The sequence below is a fragment of the Symsagittifera roscoffensis genome, chromosome 2 (genome assembly GCF_963678635.1).
Source record: "Symsagittifera roscoffensis chromosome 2, txSymRosc1.1, whole genome shotgun sequence".
NCBI lineage: Eukaryota > Metazoa > Xenacoelomorpha > Acoela > Convolutidae > Symsagittifera > Symsagittifera roscoffensis.
The window spans coordinates 63,564,821-63,571,146 of NC_087063.1; positions in this window are offsets into that span (position 1 = coordinate 63,564,821).

Here is a 6,326-nt window from a genome sequence, read left to right on the forward strand (position 1 = left end):
CACTGTCAATCGAAATTTTGAAATGCGAAAAATCAGATACTGGATATCGTAAACAAAAAAAAGAACTCACTCAGGACACCCAGTATCCGTTTGAGCAAAAAAATGTACAGAAAAAATTCAGAAATTTAAACTTTACACATACACATATACCTCAAATCACTATTTTTTATCTGTAAAACGTTGCTTCCAAAAGCTTTAGGCAAGTTTAGACCAGAATAAGCGTTATTCATGACGATAAAGTACTCAGGATTGGCATCCGTTATTAATATTCAGCCGGTTTTTGAAATGCATAATTTATAAACTAGAAATTTGCCTTCAACCGTGGTTTATTTTTCACCTATCCTAAAAGCGTTATTCATGACGATAAATTACTCAGGATTGGCATCCGTTATTAATATTCAGCCGGTTTTTGAAATGCATAAATTATAAACTAGAAATTTGCCTTCAACCGTGGTTTATTTTTCACCTTTCCTAAAAATCAGTTGGAGGCTTAAATTTTATGAAATTGTCAATAACTACAGAAGAAAGATCATGAAATTAAGTAGTTCTTCGAAAACGTCTTCAAATTCATCATAGTTTATGACTTGATGGAAAAATTTTCGGCTTGAAGTCCCTAAGTTTACGATTCGGCGTGAAATCCCGTCGGCTTGATGTCCGGCACCCCAGAAACTGATTAGATGAGCTCTCAACAATTTAGAAGGTGTTTCTTGTGTTTACAATTAGGTTACTAACTCGATGAGTTGTTTTGGACAAATATGATGTTATTTGATGTACATATTGATTATGAAACTCTCAACTAAAAAAATCAACTTACAATTTGAAAAAAAAACTCGTTTCAAACCAACAAACCAGTAATCAATCCCCACTACAACCAAGCTCCAATAATACCAGCGACGATGAAAACGACGACGAAACAACCAGCGATAAGTCTTCTAATGGCAGCGAAAATGTCGAGGAAAAGAATGTCGAAACACCACCAACCACCATCTAAAGTTTTGGTTAATGAATCTAAAACAAACAATGCAGCAAATCCAAGCGATTAAAAACAAAGGATGAGGTTCTCCACAAACGGGTCGTAGATTTTCATTTTTACTTTGCCAAGCAAAAAAAAGACAAAAAATATATCGAAAACAACAAACGTAAATGTTCCTCTGACGGAAGAATGGCAACAAAAAAAGAGAGCGTGAAATTTCACCAACCGCTTGGTCAGTTTTAACACGGAAAAAATGTCAAAAACGAAATCTAAAAGAATCGGAGAAGACTCGGTTGGAGGGAAGTCTTAGCAAAATTTCTATGTGCGAAAAACCAGATAAACTTTCCGTTAAAAATTGAGCATTGAAAGTCCAGCTAATTTACACTCGCTTTGTGTCAGTCGGTCATAATTGGAAGTTTGACCTTGATCAACGCGAGAAACATGATTTTGAGGTGAAATGGAACTTTTCTCGCGATAATTGAAAATCTCAGAAATACAAGATCAGAACAACAGAACTCCAATCGCGGGAAAGTGGTCGGAAAAAGCAGCGGAAAATTGCTATTCGCAATTTCCAGATATGATATCACATTAGAGTAGAGCTGTCTTATCCTAAAACAGAAGGCAGAGCAATAGCGAACAAAGGAGGGACAAATAAGACGTGGACCAGAGTGAACCTTCGATGGGAAGGTGGACAGCCGAAGTCTCCCAATGAAGCAGCCCCAAAACTTAATTCTCAAGTCCAAACTCATTTCTCGAATTCGAACTGATTACTGTTCAACTCCTCGAGTCAAACTTAACTCTATTTGTGCTAGAATTGCTGACTAAATTAATTACTCCAATTCTTGAGTGTGCCGGTATGCAAGTACCCATTTTAGATTTCTTGAGTGTGTTTTATATTTGTTATGTTGATGTTGGGAAAGTTTTAGATTGATCCATCTGAAATGGATCGAAGTTCAACTGTCCAATAAAAGGTAATTGTACGGACTGTTCCGACCCTTATCTTAATGGCGTTCGCGTATTTTTTTTGATACCTAAGTATGGGAACATTCCTATTTTCTAGAGTGGGGCGTATTTTGGTAGTGACCCTTAAGCTGTAACGAGGGTTTTAGTCTCATGTCGCAAGTGAACCGAATTGGCTCCGACCGTTCGAGGTAGAAAAAACAAGAGATAGTGTCCCTGACTCTTGAGCCAAGGGTTATAGGGTCTATTTCTCTTTAACCTCATTTGTGACTTAAGTAGGCGACTGTTACATAGTGTATTTATGGCGCTCCTGAGTGTTTTTACGACATCATGACTACGGAGTCGAACTCACTTGACACAGCTCCGGTCTACATGCCAATTCTAGTTGTACCGTGAAAGCTTTTTAAGAAAACTATAGAAAATTTCCTGGAACGATCTCCGAACGAGGCCTAGCTAACCGAGTAAGGGGGGGGGGGGGGTAACTAGGGACTAGGGGGACAAAAAACGAGCTAAGAGACAAAAAGCGAAACAAAAACCAAAAAAGAATAGAAAAAGGAAAAAAACCATAAAAAACAGAAAATTTCCTGGAATGGAAAAGCCCTATTTCGTGTTCAACAAAATTGCAACATCCAATGTCTACTTTATAATTTGAAAAAAAGTCCTGGTTCCGATCTTGTACATCCTTGATGGCTCACAGCTGTTCGTTCGCTACTTTACCTCTCAAAAGCTCTACCTCTGGTAATACCGGTTTTTCCATTTCTAACTTTTCTAGTGTGGATCTTTTTCAGAAAATTCGAACAGATCGAAAGTCCATCGTCTGTCTCTGACATAAGCGATTTCACAAGACCTGATGAATATTTTATTTTCTCCAATCTTCTCAAGATACAAATCTTATCCGTATGGTTTGGGCAATCAAGCACTTCATTTTCTTTCACATTTTCAGTCGTTTTAATTCGAGTTTTCACAGGTAGAGCGTATCCCAGTTTTCTTCCCCTCTGAATTGTGATAGGTATATCAAGAGTGTTCAACAAGACAATGACGCAAAGGCCACTCTTGGTTATCGAGAAGGATCTTCCTAAATTAGCAGCACTTTGACTATTTGGTTTTGGGACTATGCATATTTGTTTATTGTCATTTAAATCATTATAATTTTTCATCCGCAAACCTACTATCGCCGCTTCGTTTGCTTTCAGCCTTAATCTCCTGCTCAAGAATACTGGAACTTTATGTTCCTTCGCCATTATCAAATTTACCGGTTTAATTACGTACTTCCTTTCCGGGTTCCGAATCCTGAAAAAAAAATCTCTATGCCGAGCAGGAAAGTGGATCACAGGAAGGGGACCCGAGAAGTGCTGGACACCCCAAGGAGACATCCAGCATGGACGAGAACAAACAGAGAAGGGCACACAGGGGTGTTCTGTTTGGTCAATCGACAGACCACTGGGAGACTTGACTGGTACATGTGACCAGCCAAATGGGAAAGTGGTGCTGGTGAGAGGTGCTGGACACGCCAAGGAGACAATCAGCACGGAATCAGAACAACCAGAGTAGGACACACAGGGGTGTTCTGTTTGGTCAATCGGGTATCGTTAAAATCCACATTTCATTATAACAGATAAGTGTAAAATTGGATAAGCGGATTCCCACTGTTTTGAGGATACAATTTTACTTGAGCAGAGCTTGAAAACAGGTTCTACGGTTTTCTCTCAAGAGGTTTAGCACCCATCGCGCTTAAGGTAACTTTCGGCTCAAGAAGGGGGCTAAATCTGGGGGAAATTAGAAGGGGGCTGGTTAAGTTGGAGGTTGGCGGTTGGCGGTTGCAAATTGTAAAAAAGGGGGACACATTATAGTAACTAATCAATCGATATCGTCGATCAAGTTGCATTAGTAAACCCAGAGTCTGGGAAGATTCATCTTTAGACCATGAACAAGAGTTGCAACGCGAGAAAATCCAAATTTAAGATCGAATTAAGATAGGTACCCTGGTTGGATAGGGTGGGGGATCAGAAATAGACAATTTTTGGAAACCCGGAAGGAGAATACCTAATAAGAACATTAATAGGGGGAAGGAAAACGCGTGATAATCAGGTATCAGACATTTTTTCACGAAAGGGAGACATTGGTCACCTTTGAATTTTAGCTGGGTTCATCTTTCTGTTTTTTATCATTTTCTCGCTTGAGTTACCACGTTTTCCGGTTTAAATTTATCGGTTTTCAACGAATAGGTGATCACAAGACTCCAGCTAACAAGTTGGGTTTCAACTTGCATCGGATCATGAAAGGGAGATAATTACAGGGGGGCTAGTAATTAAAACTTTTGGTTGTGTTTTGGTGAGCCTTTTATGCTAGAGCTCAAGTTGTGGTACTGGGGATAGTGATCTAAGGGTCCCAACACCGAAGAAGAAGGATCCGATTGTCCCAACACTTGAGCGAGGAGGTCTTGGGACAGTGCGAGGAGGTCTTGGGACAGCACGAGGAGGTCATGTGACAGTGCGAAGCGTCCCAACACTGGAGTGTTAGGTCTTAAGACAGTGCGAAGAGGTCTTGGGACAGTACGAGGAGGTCTTAGGACAACGCGGAGCCTCCCAACACTTGAGTGCTAGGTCTTGGGACAGTGCGAGGAGGTCATGGGACAGTAAGAGGAGGTCTTGGGACAGTGCGAAGTGTCCCAACACTTGAGTGGTAGGTCTTGGGACAGTACCAGGTGTCCCAACACTAGGAAGGGGACAATACGTGAAGATAGGACATGAGGTTTCCGGAGATGGGACATGAGGTTTCAGCTTTTCATAATGCGCTGCTCGCCCCGTTGCAATTTTGCAAACCAATCTGAAAAAAAATTCATTGTCCTGTGCCAAACCTAAGCCCCCCCTTACTACGTTTCTTTTTAAGTTGTTATCCCAACAATTTTTTGTTAAAATAATTCAATTAGTGACTTTATGAGCATGCAGATCCATTTTATGTTTTAGCACCATCAACTTTCTAAGATTTAATTGTCATGCCAAGTATTTTAAAATCCATCTACCTGCCCCGTGCCCCCTTGTACCTAACTCGTGCCCCCTATAACCTAACTCGAAAGTCCTTTGCCCCTAACTCAAGACTTCCAAGTCCGCCCAAAGCTCAGGTGATACTCAAGTAGTTTTTCTTGTGTAGGTGCACGGTTATCTCTGTTTCTGCAGAGACCACGTGTAGGATGGCGTACAATTCGCTAGGTTTCAACTTGCCCCTATTTGGGTCATACAGCCTCGTTAGTGCGAACATCACGTGTTCGGGGTCTATCGTGTTCCTTTCGTTGACCCTTGTTACCAAAAAGCACAGGTGTTTGCCCTGAACTTGTGAAACTGAAGGAGGAAGCGCAGCCATTTCTCCCAATCCTGGTCTCTGCCTAAATAGAAACTCCACATTCTGATATTCTCTCTTGAAGTCGGCCTCTAGTCTTGTGTTGAAGCTCATGTCCGCCGTTATGCAGATCGCACTTGTCCTATCAGACAAAATGAAGTCGCTGTCCGTGATCAGGATTTTCTCTGAATATTCATTGGGTATTTCAAGTTTTGTCTTGAAATTTCTCCCTATGGTGGGCTCAGCTTCCTCTTGATCCAGTTCCAACCCGTTGGTCTCTCTCACTTCCCTGGGCTTCTTTATCATCAAATTTTTGGTGTGTGTAAGTCCTGCCCCCACTCCCCGGACAAAAATATTTATCGACGTCCCTGTCGATGATGCTGATTCTAAATTATCCTGTGGTATCTCAAGTGGCCAATCGGTAGCTGTCCAACCGAAAAGCGGATCTTTTGTCTTCACATGTTTTTCTGCTGACACGTCGATCTGCTGGATACTTTGCGCTTCTTCTCTTTTGTTCTTGAGGTCACGCATCCGTTCCAGTATCCTCAAGTATGTGTTTACCCTTCTTTCTAACTCGCTCCGCTACAGGTCTATTTCCCGTTCTGGTGTCGAGTGATCCTCCTGCAAGAGTGTTCACTGTCGTTGATGATTTGCCAATCTTCATCGGCTGCCAGCTCTCCCACATTCACTAACTCCATCTGTTTTCTCATTATCATCCATGCTCACGTTCTCGTTGCTGTCATTCTTCTCTCTGGTGCCTTTTTCGTTCTTTTCGGATGCTGGCTCTACCAGTAGGTACTCGAGTCCCTCCTTATTCTGCGGTAAGCAACAGTCTTCCGGAGATGGGACATGAGGTTTCAGATTTTCATAATGCGCTGCTCGCCCAGTACTCAAGGGGTAAAACCGTCCTTGCTGGTGTACTTCCGTTATCATGAACGGTCCTCGCCATTTCTGTAGTAGTTTCGTCGTTCAATTCGGAGGTATAATAATCTGGAACACCCAGACATATTGTCCCACTGCATACGGCTTCGCTTGAAGTTTTTGTTCATCGTACTTC